This window comes from Aedes albopictus, chromosome 2 (genome assembly GCF_035046485.1).
Source record: "Aedes albopictus strain Foshan chromosome 2, AalbF5, whole genome shotgun sequence".
Taxonomy (NCBI): Eukaryota; Metazoa; Arthropoda; class Insecta; order Diptera; family Culicidae; genus Aedes; species Aedes albopictus.
Window position 1 is genome coordinate 430,115,325 of NC_085137.1, and position 21,818 is coordinate 430,137,142.

Below are 21,818 nucleotides of genomic sequence, written 5' to 3' on the forward strand. Positions count from 1 at the left end.
TGTTGGACATGAAAAAAACAAGTATCGTCGGTGTGTGAAGAACGTTGAAAAATGACTTCCACCGAAAATGGATTTTTCTAAAAGTATGTGAGATACCAAACTTCGGAAGTCGCTCAAAGGCGCATCTGAATGCGAATCGCATCATTATTTGCGATGAAAATGCGGAAGATATTTTTCAGAAAATTATTAACAAACAAGAAGATAAAAATCAGCTTATGTTCAAAATCACAATACTAAAACAAAAAAAAAACAGCAAGCATAGTATAAAATAACTCTAATGTGTTTTCATTTAGTAAAATAGTAATCTGTAGAACAGGTCAGTCTGCTAGTCACGAGACGCCTCTGATAGGTTATAAATATCAGGGTTAGTTAGAACTTTGTTACATTTTTGTTAGAAACTTCTAGTTGAGCTGCCTTCAACTTTCAATTATAGTATTTTTCGACATATACACAGCGTAACAAAAATTGACTTTTGGTCTGTCTCAAGAGCAAACTTATGTGTCTCTGACAGATTTTGGGCCGCTGAATCCAAATCCGGGCTCAGATTTGCTCCAACACGTCACAATTTTGAGCTATACCTCAATTTATAGGGCAAAATATGCGATTTTGGGCTTTTTTGACTGCAAGCCATTAAGCATGGAAATATTTTTTTAAGCAATCAAAAGGTTAATTAGTCAATAAACATCCAAATTAACGACTCATGCAAAATATTTCGTTTTACCAAATCGAATTTGACAGTTTTAAGCGATTTATGTTAGGTACGATATTTCCCATACAAGTCACCCTTCAAAAGTTGCATGCAAGTTTTCATACTAACATAAAATGCTTAAATCTATCAAATTTGATTAGGTAAAACGAAATATTTTGCATGAGTCGTTAATTTAGATGTTAATTGACCAATTGACCTTTTGATTGCTTAAAAAAATATTTCCATGCTTAATGGCTTGCAATCAAAAAAGCCCAAAATCGCATATTTTGTCCTATAAATTGAGGTATAGCTCAAAATTGTGACGTGTTGGAGCAAATCTGAGCCCGGATTTGGATTCAGCGGCCCAAAATCTGTCAGAGACACATAAGTTTGCTCTTGAGACAAAAAAATGTTGCGCTGTGTATATGGATATTAATTTTGTTATTTTATCATCTAGACTTGGTAGTCGTCTATGAACGCTTTGTTATCAAAAACATGTTTCGATACTTTTGAAACGTTTATTTTTCTGATCGGATTTATCCTCATTATGGCTTGAGATTCAAAAAAAAAATATAACTCCTCTCCGTGACAATGTTCTAGCAAATTGAACATTGCCGTGACCAGGATTCGAACCTGGGTTACTACGGCCACAACGTAGGGTCCTAACCACTAGACGATCACGGCTACCGAGGAGATGTGGAAACAAGCCATTCGTGCACGTTCAACTGGCTGTGTTTCACTATCGGTTGCAATAAGAAGCTACACACCAAAAATCGATTTGAGGTTTTAGCAAAATGGATTGCTGGAAAGCTATCAGCAATCATTGATATTACTGAAAATCTCAGTAGTTTTATTTTGTTTACTGTAATTCAGCAAACTTCACTAGTTTACTGATTTATCAGTTAATTCTTCCGACCGCTCGATCACCTCCTCGGCTAGCTGTCAAAATAAAAAAAAAAGGAAAGCAAAATTTTTGTCGTTGCAAAATTTCAAGTAGTTTTCATTTTAGTTCTGGCGTTTTCTTAAAGGATAAGCTAATTTTTGTTGTTTTATCCTTTTATCATTCAGCGTAAGTATTTAAAATGTGAAATACAATAAAATCTAAAGATGTACATGTTTCAGAAACGCAGAATCATGTCAATATTCTAATTCCAGGAATAGCTGTCCCTTGAGGTTTCACAACAAAATGAACCGAAGAAATAATCAAATCATTCGACCAGATACAAGAGCTGCACGGAGTTGGCCCCCAGAGATAAATCCAACCCGCCGGATGTAGTTGGCAGAATTCATCGAAGCGGCATTCTAGAAATTATCTAAACAGATCCCTGTATTTGAGGTTATCCTGTACCAACAGAATCCGCCGTGTTTCTTCCGAGTGATTGCACTTTCCGTTTTTGATATTTACCAATGAAGTTGTGCCGTGTTGATTTATAAAAATATTTTTATTTGGTGTACATGGAGTGGTTTTATAAAAAAAATATGTAAAATAAACAAACGATACCTAAAATTGGTATATGAATCAATAATCATAAATCAAACTCATTTTTGGTATTGCGAATCATTTTACTGAAATTTACCAGCAAAGTGCTGTCAAATCAGGCAGTGGACGAATTTACTGAACTTCCAGCAAATCCCACCAAATTGCTGAACAATTCAGTACACATCTGTCAAACTCGATGACATTTCAAATTGCTGAAAGTTTCAGTAATTTTTATTGCTGAAAGGATTGCTGAAATTTCAGCTCGGCAAAATTCAGCAAAATTTTGCTGATTTCCAGCGAAAAAAATTTGGTGTGTACGCTCGCTGTAGTCGGTCATTTGGACTGCAGCCACGAAACGAGTGTAGTGACGATGAACTGTTGATTATGTTATATTATAACTGATATTTAATGCTAATTGAATGAAATTGCGAGGCAATTCTGGTAGAACTTATCGAAATTCCTTAGACTTTGAATTGAATATTTGGTGAAATTAAAAAAAAAAATGTCGAAAAATTGTTGAAAATGTTTCTGGTGGAATGTCTCTCAGATCCAAATTACTTAAAACATGACTAGCATATTCTTGAAGGTATTCTTACAGTAATTCCTGGAAAAAAAATTCTGCAAAAAGAAAAATTGGCATTCCGGCAGATCTTTTAAACGCGATATAAACCAAAAGGATGGGGCCTAGGTGTAGCTTTCCATCCTCAACTCTTGGAGGGATTCCAAAAGGAACTTCTGAGGGAGGCCCGTGTAGCTGCCGGCTACATTTAGGATATTTCAACATCCTTCTATTTGATAAGATGAAAAGATTTCTAATTTATGATGTGTTTGATGGAGTAAATCCAAAGAGCAGAATTTTCAAGCACTCAGTGCAGACAAGCCTGGGTCTCGGTTTGGTTCGGGCCGAGATGGATCTTGAAACAAGGAAAAATGGATTAGTAATCCTAATCTTTTATTCGGTGTTCAAAAATTTCAGGCACTAGGAACCAGGGTTCCGATGCATGGTCAATAAGGTACATCGGGGCAAGATGAAACGCGAAGTTTTGAAATAGATTTCAATAAAATTTTGAAATTTATCCTTCGCTAAAAGTTTGTTTCAATCAAAAACTATGTGTTATGGCAATCAAATTGTTTATAATCTTCGAAAAACGTCATGCTGTACAGCTGAGCGTTACGGCCCATACAAAATTTTAAGGGCTTTCATGCAAAAAAAGATTTGCGGAGGGGAGAGGGAGGGGTCAAAATTTGTTTTAGCGTTACGTAATAAACGGATGCTGCCAGCATTAACTTCACACTCAGTTGAGCTCGGCTAATTTTCATACTTTTGCCGAGATCCGCACAGCCGAGCGCTCGGCAATCGCAATTTAACTGAGATATTAGCAAAAAAAACAAGTTTATTCATAGCAGCACCGGTCGGTGCCACTATCATCAAACATCAAACGTCAAGCGTTTAGCCGAGATTTCAGCCAAACATTAATTTTAAAACATTCTGTTTTAAGTGTGTTTATTTGATCAACTACAATGTTGTGTAAATTCGTCTAAGATGGAGTATAACATTTATAGTATTGATCTCCATAAGCAAATTCTGGTCGATTAGCATAAAATGTTCATTTCGCCCCGTACCTTTCCTGCCAGCTCTGACACATGGTTAAAGTTCATTATTACTTATCATAAAAAACATTCTACCTGCTGTAAATGATCGAAATACGTAGGTAACAAGTTAAAGTTGTAAGCCTGTTGATAATATGTTAAGTTTTCCTCTGTTATACAGGCCTAACGTTTATTTATTCGTCGTCAATCATATGTAGACCATTTGTTACAACGAAGTTTTCTTAACCTAACATTATTTTTTTTAGTAACGAATTACATTCAATTGTCTCTTAAGCTTAGCTTTCGACATACCGAAGTCAATGGACTCACATTGTTCATTATATAACCTCATCATTTGATTTAAAGGTCCAAACATGGTATAATTAGTACGATAGTGATTAGTAGAAAAAATGCTGCGATTCCGTAATTGACGAGTAGGTGCATAAAAAATCAATTTTGATAAAATTTCCTGTGAATCAACTCGGTTGGATACGACGTCATTTATAAATGAAATCATGACGAATTTTCGACGTTCTTTTAATGTTTGGATATCCAACAGCTTGCACCGTGCTTCATAAGGTGGCAGAGGCTGCCCACATCTCCAACCTAGTCTGCGAAGAGCGAATAATAAAAACTGTTTTTGAACAGATTCTATTCGGCTGACGTGATTATCTGAAAATGGCGACCATACTATACAACAATATTCTAGTATTGAACGAACATAGGAAATATATAATGTTTTTATTGTGTATGGGTCGTGGAAATTGTAACTAAAACGTTTTATGAACCCAAGCATCTTATTGGCCTTGTTAATGATTGTATTATAATGATCTATAAATGTCACTTTAGAATCTACTAGTACACCAAGGTCTTTTATTCTTTCACATTTTTGTACTGGTTGACCTCCCAACAAAACTGTTGTGTTTGGCGTGTTTAACTTCCTGCTAATGGAAATGGAGTTACATTTTTTTACATTAAGTTTCAATAGGCTGACACCATGTGTAAAATACATTTATTTCATTTTGGAATAACCTAAAATCTTCATTGTTTCTTATTTCGAAGTACAGTTTCATGTTGTCAGCATATATGAGAATATTAGTCTTACTAAGTATAAAAGAAACATCATTGACATACAAGATAAACAAAAGTGGGCCTAAATGAGATCCTTGAGGAACTCCTGAAGTTACATGTATTGGACTTGATTTAGCACTTTTGAATTTAACTATTTGTTGACGATTCGTGAGGTATGATTCAACCCATTTAAGAAGACCTGGTTCGAACCCTATTTTTTCCAATTTAAAGAGTAGCATGGGTATATCGATACGGTCAAAAGCTTTACTGAAATCTGTATAGATAGCCTCTACGTAGTTCCCATTATCCATGGCATTTAATGAGTAGTTAATGAATTCCACCAGATTTGTACTTGATGATTAACCTGGGCTTGTTAGGGGAATATCTGTAAATAAAAGAAAATCGCGTTAAGTACTGTTCCTTTGAATTCCACTAAGAATTTGCATCCTTTGACAGATACGTATTTCGACCTCAACTGTAAGGTCGTCTTCAGTGTCTTCAGTGTCTTCAGTCGAGTCAAGTACAAGACACTGAAGACGACCTTACAGTTGAGGTCGAAATACGTATCTGTCAAAGGATGCAAATTCTTAGTGGAATTCAAAGGAACAGTACTTAACGAGATTTGTACTGGTGGAACGCCCTTTGAAGAAGCCATGTTGATTATGAGTTATCCTGTTTTTGATTTGCTGAAATAAATTTCCATTAATTATTGCTTCGAACAATTTGGGAATGCATGAAATAATAGCGATACCTCGGTAGTTACGCACGTCAGATTTCTTGCCGCTTTTGAATATGGGTATTAACCCTCTAATACCCAATCCCGCCTTTAGACGGGGTATAGTTTGAGCATTTTTGTAATTTTTGTTTCGTGGAAAATCATTTTTTTTATATTTTTGGCTGATATTTAGGACTGTTCTGTATATCTCAAAATGGTTTTTGGTGTATTTTAAAGCGTATTTAATTTTTTTAAAAATCATTGAAAAATTGATGTTTTAGTCACCTTTTAGAAGTCATTATTTATTTTGTATTGAATCGCTACAATTAACATATTTTAAATTTTTCCCAAATCATTCTATCCTTGTTTAATAGTTTAAAGGAATCGAATACACTCTAAAATTATTTTCCTTAAAATGACACGGAAAAAAAAAATTGTGTGAAAAAAAATTAAAATAATAATATTTCAACAATAATCATAAAACCTCAAATTGTTTTCATCTCAAAAAATCCGTTCCCCAAATTGGCGTCCAGGAAAAATATAAAAGTGTGGGGATGTTCAAAAATAAAAATTAGAAAAATCAAAATCTGAAATTCACGAAATCGAGATTTGAAAAGAATCATCTTCCAAAACATGTTTAAATCGATTTTAGATGACGAAAAATGATATTTAGATCAAAATCAAAAATTTGGGTATTAGAGGGTTAAGAAAAACTTTTTCCATGTTGATGGAAAATTACCTGTTTTAAGTGAAGTGTTGAAAAGCCAAAATAATGGCGCCGTCAATTCCATTGACAAAGACTTCAAAAATAAAGGTGGGATCCCGTAACGTACTCATAGGGTGTCCACCATACCCCTAACTCCCCCTAATGGAAAAAATACGTTGAAAGAACAGAAGGTCGAAAGACAAAAGGTGCATCGGTGAAATTCACTCTTCTTTGAGCAAGGCATACTTGAAGTCTTACTCTTTGATAATTTGTCCTTTCGACCTTCTGTCTTTCAAAAACAACCCCCTAATCATCTCTTCACGTGTAGTAAAAAAGCGCAATGATAAATTTATTTGCTCTCGACGGGACCTGTCAGTGGGAGCAAATTTGCTGCTCCAAATGTACAGCTCCATTTGTAAACATATGTTCACCAAATCACCACCCACTAATTCACTCCAGATGACGAATGATGTTTGTTCGGTCGAAAATATACTGACCGCAACATTGAGCTGCATCGAAAGAGAATATATAACCTTGTTGGTTCGGTACCTCTCCACTGAGCGTTTATGTTTATACTGGTTGTTGGTAATCGAATGATTATTTTTAGAACAGATCGGTTCACGCTAAAAAAATTGTGCGTGAAAGTAATGTAAAAATAAAAATTTCTTTCAAATTCTAAATAAAGCTTGTGCGATGTCTTCAGTGGGCTGGTAATCTCAGCAGAAAAACGTTCCTCCGACTAAGAATGAGAACACATCTCGACAAACCGTCTCACGAATACGAAATGAACCGGTTCTGCTTGAAGTTTGACACTCCGGTCTCTGTCATTGAACAAATTCGTCATTCACGAATCTCTCCCTCTGATGATGACCTTGACTGCGAACAATCAAATTTCGGTTTGATTTGCTACTTTACCAACAGATACGCATGATGTTCTTGTCACCACTACTGACTGTCTTCCCGCGTTTAGCGAAAAGAAGTTCATCGACACTACTGGCGAAACGAACGAAAGATCGTTAATTTTGTTATCGGATTGTGTAAGCTTGCCCGTGCTCGTGTGTTCTTATCTGACAAAACGAACGAAACCGGCTTACTTGCCATTCCTGGCATGCCACTGCGCGTCGTCTTGCTAGAAGACACTAAAATGACGATGGAGAAGTGCTGCTGGCTGTTGTGCTCTTTTTGGTACGTTGAAGATAAGGTATATGTACCAATTGTGCGCCAATAAACAATGGTGTCTGGAAACCGCTCAATTGACTCAATCGATGAGTTCATAAATATTCAATAAAAAATTATCAGAACATTATTGCTCTACATTAAGTTCTAGAAACACAAATCCAAGATGATAACTGTTTGACAAGAAACTCGGATTTTACAACGCACTTCTATAATTAATAATGGTGTAGTCACCCTCTCTGTAGACAAACCTGTATACGTAAGACGACAAAAATGTCTCGGTCGATATCAGCATTCGGCATCATCAGATTCACGGAGCAATCGGCAATTAAACCTGTCATAATACACTGATTTTCCATTTTAGCACTCGTGCTACGGTACGCGTCGGTCACGGTACGGTATACGTCATACTTACTAAACGTTCGGATTCATGCTAAATGTTGTTGCGTCGTTTAACGAAGCAGCTATAGCCTAGCCTAGAACTTGAGTGGAGAACGTCATAGGAGAATGATATCATCAGCTCAACTGAAAAGCAAAGACTATAGGTTGTGATTCCCACTCGTTGATTAGTACAAAAGGAAAATGTAAGAAAAAAGATTAAACAGAGCATTAGGTTGAGAAAGAAATAACGTCATCAATTTTTACGCTAACATAGCGGGCAAATGTTATTTTCGTATTTAATCTGGAGCAGCCTTTCAAATTTGGTTTTGTATAATAATTAGGCTTTCAGCGTTCAGGTATTGGCAGATTGATCTAAAGTAAAATGCAGCACTATATACAATAAATTATCAATAATTCCAAAACGAGGACTCTAATGAAATAAATAACTTCTTCGGAGACACCTAAACTCCAACATCTAAAATCAGTTATAAAAGTCCAAAATAAGTATGATCACAAAATTGAGCCTTTGGGAACAGTAGGGTGCGATGGTGAAACACAATAGCACTTGAACGTGCACGAATGGCTTGTTTCCACATCTCCTCGGTAGCCGTGATCGTCTAGTGGTTAGGACCCTACGTTGTGGCCGTAGTAACCCAGGTTCGAATCCTGGTCACGGCAATGTTCTATTGGATGAACATTGTCACGGGGAGGAGTATTTTTTTCAATTCGGCACTTAAGTGATGGATAATCGTCCTGACTGATAGTCGTTTCGATGAAATATCCTCAGAATAAATAGAGATGTTATGCCATTCCTAAGGAGCATTATAATTCTACTAAAAGCTGAATTACATAATGCGCAGGCTTGCGAGCTGATCTGGGAAGGAATACAAATGGAACCATTGTGTAGGATAAATTTTATGCGATTTGAAGATGAAATCAGCCTTTCCGCGAACATCAGAATTGTGGTAGGAAATCCTTGAGAGATGATGTTCCTGAAGAAATTTACATAATAATTTCGGACCTTTTAGATACTATTTTCGATAAATCATTCAAAGAGTTTCTAGTGAAATGTTTCAAGGTTTTCATTACTAGTGGATCTCTAATACAATATATGAACGAATTTTATTTTCTACCGCAGAAAAAATCTTGCCTACACCATTAATAAATGTCTAAAGCATCTTGAAAAGTGTTGTTTTTGGAAAAAAAATCCCTGGGATTTTATGATGATTTTAATTTAAAAAATGGGGGGGTTTGCGTTGGGATTCATATGAGTGTTTCTTTCTGGTGAATGAATGTTGAGATTTGTTTTCTACGAGTGTTGGATTGTTGAATTTCATTAGTTTATTTCCGAAATTGCAGAGAATACTCCTGGATCAATAGTAGTAAAGTTTTCAAAATCAAAGTCTGATTGTATGATTGAATACTGAATTTTACCACTTTTAGTTCTAGAGTCCACTACTTCTTCGTTTTCTTCTTCTTCTTTATGGCTCGACGTTCGCAGGCCAAGTGCCTCACTTCAACTTAGTGTTCTTAGAGCACTTCCACAGTTATTAATTGAAGGGCTTTCTTTGCCTGCCATTGCATGAATTTGTACATTGTGTGGCAAGTACAATGATACACTATGCCCAGAGAAAATTTTCCCGACCGGAACGGGAATCGAACCCGCCGTATCCGGATTGGCGATCAATAGCCTTAACAACTAGGCTAACTGGAGACCCACTACATTCCACTAAATATACCAGGTTTTTTTTCAGAAATTCTGTCAGAGTTTGTTTCTGATAGTAGAAATACCTCTTGGAATGTCTCCCAGAATTTATGGCTAGCTTCCATCCGATTTTTATCTTTCATGCCATTTTTCTTGGTACACTCATTGCACAATTATGGGTCACTGAAGGAACAACCATTTCATAATATGTATGAATCGTTTTTCCTACAAAAAAAAACACTTCCATTATTTTTAATTTATATTTACTTCATTGAAACTTATTTTTATTGTTTTCTACAAAAATCTGCTTGTAAAATTCACTTGAGGCGGTGAAAATTACTAAAATGTTGGTGAATAATGAAAACCACAATAATGGGTCAAAATTGGCTGTGTAACAATCATGGGTCAATTTGTTGCCTATTATGGGTCACTCAAGAGGAATCGGCTCAACAACAATGTTCAGTCTATTTTTTCAATGAATGATCACTTACACTCCCGATCAAAAGTTTGGGGTCACCCCCTCAAAAACATGTCATTTTTTTAGGCCCATATCTTCGCCAATTTGCGTCCGATTTCAAAACCCTAAGTCTCATTCAAAAGATAATAAGTCAAAGAAACTTTGAACATGATTTAAAAGAAACTTTTTCAAACAAAATTGTATGTAAACTTAACCCAAAGTTGCCAAATTTTCTAAAAAATTAATATAAACTTACGGTAGTGTCGCTAGAAATTGGGACGACCAAATTTTGAGATGAGAGCGGTAATATAAGCCATTTTCTATTGGCTTTCAACTGCTTTTTACAGAACTTAGCTAAAAAATCTAGAAAAAAAGTTATTAAGTAAATTAAACCTTGATGTCATCGACCAAAAGTTTGGGGTCCCCCTCAATATGATATATCGGCCAAAAGTTTGGGGTCAGTATCGTAAAACATGGAAAAGTGATTTGGTGATATCTTTGTCATCTATCATTCAATTTTAATTCTTCTTGGCTTATTTGGAACAAAATGATACTTACTGCATAGACATTGAACCACACATATTTGTTGAAATTTACATACTAAAACTTAACATAAAGTTGCCTCATTTTTTGAAGTGTGGTGAAATGTGTTAACTTTACATAACATTTTTATATACAAAAATCATTAAATACGTTAAGTTAAAGACATCAAACATAAATTTAGTTAATTATCTTTGAAATGAGCTAAAAAGAATTAAAATTGAACTATAGGTGACGAAGATATCACCAAATCACTTTTCCATGTTTTACGAAAGTGACCCCAAACTTTTTGCTGATACATCATATTGAGGGGTGACCCCAAACTTTTGGTCGATGACATGAAGAGTTAATTCACTTAATAACTTTTTTTCTAGAATTTTTAGCTAAGTTCTGTAAAAAGCAGTTGAAAGCTAATAGAAAATGGGTCATATTACCGCTCTCATCTTAAAATTTGGTCGTCCCAATTTCCAGCGACACTGCCGTAGGTTTATATTCACTTTTTAGAAAATTTGGCAACTTTGGGTTAAGTTAACATACAAATTTTTTTGAAAAAGTTTCTTTTGAATCATGTTTAAAGTTTCTTTGACTTATTATCTTTTGAATGAAACCTAGGGTTTTAAAATCGGACGCAAATTGGCGGAGATATGGGCCTAAAAAAATTACATGTTTTTGAGGGGGTGACCCCAAACTTTTGATCGGGAGTGTATTCTCGATAGATCAACTATAGTAGAATCTAAAACTGTACTCAAATCTCTTAACGAAGCGTGTTTTCATGATTTGGAATCAATTTTACAAAATTATGGGACAAAATATCCAAGACAACCACCGATAAACGCCTAAAAGTATGCAGTGTCCATGTACTCAGAACTCTCAATATTATGCTGTACAAAAAGTGACCCATAATTGTGTGATTTTCGGTGTTCCATGGCACAATAATGAGTCACATAATTTTGCCTAAAATAAGCTTTAATCAGCTGCAGTTACATTAATTTCTACATTAAGAACGTAAATTATACCTTTGTTCTGGTGACGATTTTAAACTTGAAAATCACTAAAGCTCGCTCTTACAGAGCTTACGAAAGCAGCGCACGCACTTTCCGATATTCACATTCGAAGCGTTACTTTGACAGATGGTTTTGCGCCGAAAAAAAATATATTGAAAATATGTTCGTCAGGTTTTTTTTTTTACGCGGGGGATACATGCCGCGTAAAAAAACCGCGTAAAAATAAACCGCGTTAATTCAAAAATCCGCGTAAAAATAAACCGCGTTAATTCAAAAATCTGCGTAAAAATAAACCGCGTTGATTCAAAAATCCGCGTAAATGAAAACCATGTTTTATAACTTTTAACTCAATAATTTCCTTCTCGATTTTATATTAAAAAATGAACTCAACGAATTATTTTAAGACAACATTTTAAGATTTTTGCCTGTCACTCAAAATTTCTACAAGTTACACAAACTGCCAAGCTATTGTTTAAAGGTTTAAAGCTTTTACCATCATTGATGACGTCAAACCCGACATCAACCTATCATTCACCTATTTTTATTTTGGCCACCAAACCCAACATGGACCCAATACTTGTTCGATGTTGGTCCAACAGTGGCCCAACATTCGATAAAAATTTACCCGACTTTGACCCGACATTCGATATTTTTTCAGTCTGGCGGAATTTTTCAGGGTTTTCTCGTGTTTCGTGCCCAGCTACTCATTCGAGTGACAATGTATTCAATTGACAAGGATTCGCTTCTCATTTGATAGGTGCTCTGATTGAATGAAATCGTTTTGAACATGAATAGAAGAAAAAATGAATTAAAAGATTTGTTGGTTAGTGTTCAAATGAATGAGATGAAGTTTTGCAACACTGGTTTAAACCGGTTCGTTGTTAAGACTCCATCTCACAGTTGTCGCATAAGTGTCGAAGTACAGGCAGTAAATCATGTACACTTAACCTTCCGTAACTCGCATGGTTGCCCACCACCGTCAGCACCACGCTAATGCTGAACACGAAAAGCGAGATTATTTCAACGTGTTGTACAAAATACAACAGCGCGATTGCTCGAGGGTTGATAGTTAAAGGTCACAAAGCATTCTTAGAAAATTTTGGGATATTCCAGGTAATCCTAAGTGTTCTGGAACTTAGTTTTCAAAATCTATGGCTATGACAGTAGTTTCTCAAGCTAAAAATAGTAACTATACATAATTAGACAGGGTTTAAATCAATAATTATTCCAAAATAATTTTAAAATATTTCAAATCAACCAATTGAACAGCCAAAAATGGACATAATAGACATAATTATCTGATAGATAGATACAATAATAGATATAATAATAATCTCTGGACAAAATAGATTACAAATCGTAGATTTGTACAATGAAAAAAGTTCATGTAATCTCAAGAACGGTTCGAATGTCCTTAGACATCTCAACAGATCGGATGCTGTATATTTAACTTTGAGATGTTCAGTAAGTCATGAAAGATTACAAGTCGTAGCTATGTATTATGAATGGAGTTACCGGTACACCCGTAGACTCTAGGACTAAACTTCAGAACAGTTTGGATGACCTAGGTTATCCTGACTGATCTAAAACTGTCTATTGAACTTTCAAAAGACTTACTGGGCTTAATAGATTACAAATCGTTGCTTTGTATAATGCAAGAAGTTACCGCTGCACCCGTAGAATATGGGATCTATACTCCAGAACAGTTTGGATGACCTAGGATATCCCGACTGATCTGAAACTTTCTATTGAACTTTCAAAAGATTTACTGGGCATAATATATTACAAATCGTTGCTTTGTATAATGCAAGAAGTCACCGTTACAGACGTAGACTTTAGGATCTAAACTCAAGAACAGTTTGGATGTCCTTGGATATCCAGAAAATTACTCTGCATCATATTCTTCCTTTTCAATGCTGTTAAGCACCAAAACTACAGAAATATGTAGAAAAACTCTATAATAATGCTTGGAAAACTTCCGGCCTAAAATTAAAAATCCACGTAAATGAAAACCGCGTTAATTAAAAAATCCGCGTAAAAACCGCGTTAATTCAAAAATCCTCGTAAAAAAACCGCTTTAATTAAAAAATCCGCGTAAAAAAACCGCGTTTATTCAAAAATCCGCGTAAAAAAAACCTCGTAAATGAAAACCGCGTAAAAAAAACCGCGTAAAAAAACCTGACTGTATGTTTTGACGTATAAGCCCGTGTGCGATACGTATAGTGACAGAAAACAAATCAACTTATGAACGAGAAATGATAATGGCTAACAAAAGCTTACAATTAATTAGTATTTATCTATTAAAGTGGAAAGTAACTAATAATTGTGTGTGACCCATAATTGTGCTGAGTGTATTGCTTTTTTAATTTCTCCCGGAGATTCTTCTGTATGCCTACCAGTATTTTCCCGTCTTTTCGGGTTCTTCCTCGAGAATCTTCCAGGATTCCTGAATTCTAACCGATGTATTGTCTCCACAGTCCCTCGTGGGATTTTCACAGAACTCCTCCTGTGTTTTTCCCGAAGACATTTTTGAGGAATTTCTACCAAGATTTGTCCTGAGATCTCCATAAAAGTATCTGTCAGGATATATCGCGAAATTTCTCCTAATATTTTCCACAATTAATTCCTTCCGGCGTTCATCTTGGGCCTTCCCCCAAGAGATCTTCCCGAGATTTCCCCCAGAGTTGTTACAGGAGTTACTCCTGTGATTTTTACTAGAGCTCTTCCAAGGATTTTTAAAAAGTTTTTCACGAATCTGCAGGGGTCCATTTGATGATGATGATGATGATGATGATGATGATGATGGTCCCGCCACATACCCCTACAAAGGTTTGAGCTAGACGATATATCTTTAAGATAATTATTAATTATAATCAATGAAATCAGATTTGCAAACTAAATACGGTCTGATTCTTTTTACAGATATAAACAACATTATAATTTGTCATACTATACAGCAAAAACATAAATTTCAAAATACTGCTGCTCTCAACTACAGATGTTTGCAAGCGTTACTAGTGATCATGAAAGATCAGAAAATCAAAAATATTGCGAGGATTGATAACGTTCGCGCGATGTCAAAACAGTCGGCAATATTCTCATTCTCAAGAAATTCCCGACATTCAACTAGACAACTCACTACTAATCTACAGAATCCTTCAACAGTACAAATATTCCACATAATAAATAAATACAAAAATGTCATTTATACCTGTCACCGCGCGCGAGACTCAAACTTTTGTAGACTACACAAAATAAGTTCAGTTAATAATACTACGTCAAAAAATATAAAATCCATCATCATCATCGGGGCGACCATTATAGTTTGTTCGTGCCTCCTATTACAAAAATATAAATTGTCCACACAAAATATCCGTTGGTAAACTTCGTCAAGATACACAATCTAGTCAAAAATAAAAAGTCAACAGAGTAGCTGTTCAAAAAGCTGCTTTTACGTGTGAAATACATAGTCTCTTAAACTGTGGTAGAGTTACTGCATTCGTGATGTGGTCAGGCATTGAATTGAAAACATTTATACCTTTATAATACAAGGAATTTTGTGAAGCACCATGCAAAAAGTAGGGTGTTCGTATTTGATCCGCGTTTCTAGTGTTATAACTATGAATGTCACTTCCTCTTTCAATTCGGTCACACAAATATCTAGGTAGCATACCATTCTTTAATTTAAAAATGAACACCAACGTTAAATACACAATTCTTTGCTTCACTGACAACCACGGAAGGGCGTCCAACAAAAAAGTTGAGGAAGTGAATCTGTTACATCTTAAAATCAACCGCATTATTTTATTTTGCAAACGCTGTAGCCTTGATATTTGTGTTTCATTAGCTAAGAACAAAATGGACGGGCAGAACTCAATGTGTGGAGAAATGATTGATTTGTACAACTGTATTTTACTAGCAATAGTCAAATCGTTTTTTAATCGACATAGAATACCATACTTTTTGGCTATTTTCTTGATGACATTGTCGATGTGAGCGTCAAACTTTAGTCTGTCATCAATAATCACGCCAAGATATTTAATTTCGCGCACGCGATCAATTGTCTCACTATCAATTTCTACAGAGACTTCATAGTTTACTCGATTCCGCGAAATGACCATGAATTTAGTTTTACTTATGTTCAATTTCAACTGTTTGTACTTCAACCATTTACTCAGAGAACGTAAATCTGCATTCATCTGTGAAACGGCTTCCCCTAGATCTTTGGCTGCAATGAATATAACGGTATCATCAGCAAAAAGATTGATATCGCAAAATCGTAAGACTCGCCGCATGTCATTTATATACATAATGAATAAAACGGGCCCTAATACACTCCCCTGTGGTACGCCAAGGCTGTTCGCCACGGGGCTCGAAATTGAATCATTGAAAGTAGTCCGTTGGGTTCTGTCACACAAATAGCTTTCGAACCATCTATATGCAGAACCCGCAAATCCAAAGCGCTTTATTGTTTTCAACAACAAGGGCCGAGAAATTGTTTCAAAAGCGCGTTTTAGATCCAAAAAAACAGCAACAATCGTATCTTTACGCTCTAGTTTTTCTTTTCATTTCGCTAGCACCAGATTCAATGCGGTTTCACAGGAATGACCTTCCCGATATCCCGATTGCTCTGGTACTAGCAAATTAAAACTATTTAAATATGATAATAGCTGGCCTTTTACAACAAGTTCTAAAATTTTCTCTAATGTGTGCAACATATTGATGGGACGAAACTCTTCGGCTTTAATCGTTCCAGCAACTTTTTGAATAGGAATCACCAAAGATTCCTTCCAAACGTGTGGCACGTGCCCAGTTTGTAACGATTCATTAATCAGGTCCAGCAGATTGTGTCCGATGACATCAAAGCAATCCTGTATAACTCTTGCATTTACATTATCTACGCCAGCCGTTTTGCCCATAGAAAAGCAAATATTTTTTAATTCTTCCAATGTTATAGGGTGAAAAGATTCAAATCTACTATTGACGTTAATTGGCTGTTTTAATTCATCAGGCTCATCTACTAATGCAATTGATTGATTAATAGATGAAACACTATCGACGAAATACTCATTAAATCTACACGCTATATTTTGTTCAGACTCTTCTAATGTGCCATTAAAGGTTATGGACCGCGGTTTTGAGTTACTAGGTTTCAACAAAGACTTTAAAATTTTCCATAACTCTTTGCTGTTGTTTTGATGCTGATCAATTTTCCTCTGAACATACTCGCAACGAGTTTGTTTAACTAATTGCGAGTATTTATTGCGCGCGACCTTGTACCTTCTCCAATTATTAAAACTTTCATTTCTACGCCATTTTTTGTACAGTTTGTCTCTATTGCGTTTAAGACGCAGTAGATCCAAATTATACCAGCTGTTTGTATTTTTGATTGAAACATATTTATGCTCTACTAGTTGATTGGTACAGGTTTTCAAGACGTCAGTTAAAACAGCTGATTTTTGATCTAAAGAACCGCCGATAGTATGAAAATCCACACTTCTTGCAACAAGACTCGACACCGCTTGTTTCGAGTACTTCTTCCAACACTTTAATTTGACAACATTACAATCTACACTATCATTTTCGTCAATATTAATAACTAAAGTTTCATGGTCTGTTATTTTAAAATCAGGACTTAGAACAACACGCACAGAATCAAAATTTGAATAAACATGGTCAATTAGAGTTTTACTGTGTTGGGCAATACGCGTAAAATCATGTACTTTTTGTGTAAGGTTATAAAAGTCTACTAGTCGTTTCAAATGATTCGAATTCGGATTGTCACACCAATTAATATTGAAATCACCAGCAAGTACATTACATTTACTTGAATCTAAAAACGTCTCTAGCCAGTTTTCTAAAATTTGAATAAAACGCTGGTCATTTGCACTAGGGGAGTGATACAGAACACCATAATTACCCATCTTCATGCCACGTACAACTGCAATGCCTAAGAACCAATTGCCTTCACAAACCTCGTTCAATAGAAGCTTGTATTGAACTGATTCTTTGACATAAATAGCAACTCCGCCAGTGTGTCTTGAATGTGAAACGCAAGCAGCTACATTATATCCCGGTATGCTATACTGATCAAATGCATTCACATCGATAATATGCGTTTCTGACAAAAAGACTAAGAATGGACGCTTTTCTTCTACAATCTGACGTAACTCTACGTAGTTTGTAGTTAACCCGGCTATATTAAAATACAAAATATCAAACTGGTTCACATTGCTACTGAAACTTGGTTGCTATTCATTGAAATGTTGGCTGCTTTTTTTCTTTCTATACAATTTCTTGAAAACTTCACATTCATGACTGAATGCACCGTGGTTATCGTCCAATTTAATATTACGCTCGATACTCATCTTGTTACAGTTAATACATTTCAAAACAGTCGACGTACACTCCGATGTCTTGTGACTTCCACTGCATCTAGAGCATGTTTCACAGTTTTTGCAATTCATACTCATGTGCCCAAATTCTCCACATTTGAAACATCTCAAGACATGGATCTCGGGAACAACACGGCAACGATCAAACCTAATAAAAACTTTTCCCGCCGACAACAAACAACTATGAGTTTCTTTATCGACCTCAATTATCACATTATATTTATTATACTTAAGGTGTGGATTTTCATACATTCTAATAACTTTTATTTCATTGATAGCGATGTCTTCATTTTGATCTTTTAAGATCTGAATGAAGTCATCGGAGGAAAACTTTTCGCTCATGCCCTTCACTTTAAGCCTCGGCACCGATGAGGGAACAACAGCATTGTAGTTTTCACCCAAATCGCTTTGAATGCCATCTTTCACAACATTAACATTGTAGCCTGTTGCACACTCAGCAATAATAGAGCCATCTTTCCCGTTTCTAAAGTTACTGATTTTGTGTTTTTTCGGATCTAATTTATTATTCAAAATTTTGCGAGTATCCTCGCTACTCTGGTTGGACTCCTTAGGCTTGATCACAATGACCGGACGAGCCTTACGAGACACTTCTTCATTCGCAGTGCTTTTCTTCCTGTAACTTTTTTTCTTACTTTTAGTCCCAGTATTACTTTTGACTACATCCGCGAAACTAATACTTTCAACAAAAACATCATCAGACGTCGCGTCCGCGTCTTCCTGAACCTTTCGCTTTTTGCCTCTGGGATTCAGGCTCGGCTCCGAAGCCGTTCTTGATGTACCTTGCTGAACATTCATTGCAGCTACTTTTTTAGACGAATTGAATTCAAAAAATGAACATTTCATACTTTCCAACTCATTGCTCACAGATTTACTCAATTCAAAAACAGCCTTTTCCATAGCACTATTTATCTTTCTCCCCAATTCTTCCATCCCGGCCTTCAACGCGTCGTTTATCTGAGCAGCAATTTGCTCTCGAACGCCACTGATCGACTCAGAAATAGAAGAATTCTTCTTCATTTCCTCTTCGATCTTTTGGACGGTCGAAAGCGCCAAATTCTGCTCGCCACAACACTGGCTCGACAAACAATCATTACATTTGAATAGCAGATTTTCGTTCTCACTGACTAGCTTTGCTACAGCTTTCGTCAGAGGAGTGCACTTGTACTGGTACACTCTAGAACACATCGAGCAAGCTGTTGGTATGTCCGATGGTAGTATAGAACTACCGCATACACACTCAGCCATCTCGCTTAGCTTACCACATACACGATACTACAGACAAAACATGCACGCAACGCTAACACAGATGAGACAAACAAATCAAAAATTTACCAGCCGCCAGCCGATGCCGGGGCAAAAAAAAAATGCAAAATTAAACAAGCACAAGCACCAGAGGGAATTGCCTCCTACTTATCCTGCTTTAAAACACTGTTATGCTCGCGGTAGAAATAAAATTCTAGCGGCAAATCCACTATTTCACACAAAAAATTATATTAATTTATCACTGCACTGCAGAAACAAACTACACTGTTCACCATCATCTATGTATTTCATCTCAGTATTTCTTCCGAATTCACAAGAGTTACTTTCTCCAATATCTTTTTCACATGTTAGTCTAGAACTAGCAGATGTTGAGGACATATAGAGAAGATTTTTTCTTGGTTACACCATAGACTATTTTTTTTCATGAAACTTTGACAAGACATTTTAGGCGTTAACGGGTTGTTTTATTTAGGTAGTCAAAGATAGAAATCGGAAGGTAGAGTAATTCTTCCAAATAATGAACAACAATTTTTGTTTCGATGGAAATTGTAAGAGTTCTAGAGAACCAAACTTGATCCGTTTGTATGGAGATTTCACTTTTTTGCGCTCCGTACATCATGGACGCTTTTTTTTATGCTGCACCTATCTAGCAAATCTGTGTGCAAAAAGCAACAAGAACATTTGCCAGATATGTCCAAAACATCAAGTCAATTCTACTACAAACGCCACCCGGCAAAGTTACAAATTCAGTATACAGTAAGCACCTCACAGTATCTGTCGTCTTTTCTCGACACAGAGAGACGTCGAGAGCTAGCTAGGGAGGGCACAGACTCGCGAGAGAATAGGAGAGCAACGACCTCGCGAGAGCCACCAAGTTGGTTGCTAAAATTTTCGCGTTGCAGATACGCCGTCGTCCATACGAAAAACAGCGCGCTGCCTTTCCTTTATCACCCGGTCTCCTACCTCGTGTGTCCAAATCCATCAACGACCTCTAGTTCTACCAGCCAGCAGAGGCAGTGAAAGCACTAAAACTGATAGGAACGTCTTTGATACCGCAATGGAATGAAACGGAGTGAGCACTATGCGAATGGGGGGCTTATACCCGGCGAAGGAAGCATCACTCGATTACATCGCGTCGGTCGTCTTGGTGTCTGCTTCTGCTAACCAAGGTGAATGGTTTTGGCGTCCTTGTGGCGGAGGGTAGCCATTTGAACGGAAAGGACAGTGAAATCGAAACATTTCCAAGATCCTATCGCATAACTCGTTGTTGTTGGTTGGTCCCAAATGGGAAAAGGCAATGATTGGGAGCATCAGTCGCAGTCGTGTCGATAAAGTGGCGACTAGCACAGCAGATTGTGAGGCGTCGTCGTTGGAAACACGTGGTTGCATTAGTGGGAAGATTACGGGAGTGCTTAGGACTACCAAAAATCCGACTGATAGTATGCTATCAGCCATCGTACCAGAAACCGCGTGCGGTTACTGGTATTATTGTCTAGCGGCGCTGGCGAATACGAAAGATGGTACAATGTCGTCGGCGTTGACCGTTGTCGTCATTCGAGGAAACGCTGACACGGTGTTTCTCCTGACACACGGTCGGCCGCCGGATGATGAGACGTCTATTAATAGCAGCTTTACTTACTTTTTTGCACGCCCCGAAAGCAATTTTCCGATTCTGTTTTGCCGTTGAGGTAGAATGCTCTAAATCGATGACATCGTTTCGTTGTTAGATATTTTTTTCTTTTAGAGTTTCAAACTTCCAATATGTGGTGAGCCTTAAGACTTTCCAGGAAAAAATATTCCATCGATTTTCCAGAGAATCGAATAGGAGTGGCTTGAGTGCCTCAATAGCGTATCAGTTAGATTCCACAAATGCGGCGATAAGACTCCCCCTTGGGAGCATCCACAAACTCTCAATTTCCTATTCGCTGCTTGACGAAATGTCGAGAAGAGATGTCGGTTTTTCTAATTGGAAATCATTGGAGATATATCATGACCCCATGAGGCTTCCAATAAGGCATCGAAAGACACGTTGTCAAAGGCATCGTCGATGTCTAAGAAAACACCCAAGCATGATAGCTCTTAAGCGTATGCCTCACATGAAGAGGCACGTTGGCCAGATGAACATTAGTGGATGTGATGATCGACAATGCGTTCTAAGCATTTCGGAAAAAATAGGTCAAAGTGATAGGTCTGAAACTCTTTGCCTTTTCATACGACGCATGACCCACTTTCGGAATAAACTTAACAGTAATATCCCACCAATATTTGGAAATATACCCTGTAGCAAAACTGCAAACAAGTAGTTTTTTTTTAAACATGTTCGGAATATCGAATCCCGTTTGAAGCAAAATAGGATACATTCCATCTGCTCCGGAAGATTTGAAAGAAGCACAGCTATTTAATGTCCACTCAATCGTTTCTAAAGTTATGACACTCCGAGCCGTAGCCAGAGAATCATAACTACAAGAAAAGACATCAAGGTCACAAGTGTACTAAATAAGCATTCCAGAACTTTTTTATCAAAGGAAGTGACATTGTAATTTGGCAAATAAAGTTCCTTCACTTGGAATTCTTAAGATTTTGCAAAGATTTTGTTCAACCGACTGACTGCACTCAAACTGAAACA

General features: G+C 36.6%; 1 protein-coding gene and 2 non-coding genes across 8 annotated transcripts in view; 1 reads left to right on the forward strand and 2 right to left on the reverse strand.

The window, feature by feature from the left end:
• The window catches only part of LOC109427318 (calcium uniporter protein, mitochondrial), a 548,952-nt gene that overhangs the window by 504,095 nt on the left and 23,039 nt on the right, over positions 1-21,818 (reverse strand). The window lies entirely within an intron of this gene.
• Positions 1,301-1,372, reverse strand: Trnah-gug (transfer RNA histidin (anticodon GUG)). The gene has a single exon. It is a non-coding gene; the product is annotated as a tRNA-His (tRNA).
• On the forward strand, positions 8,414-8,485 carry Trnah-gug (transfer RNA histidin (anticodon GUG)). Its single transcript has one exon. It is a non-coding gene; the product is annotated as a tRNA-His (tRNA).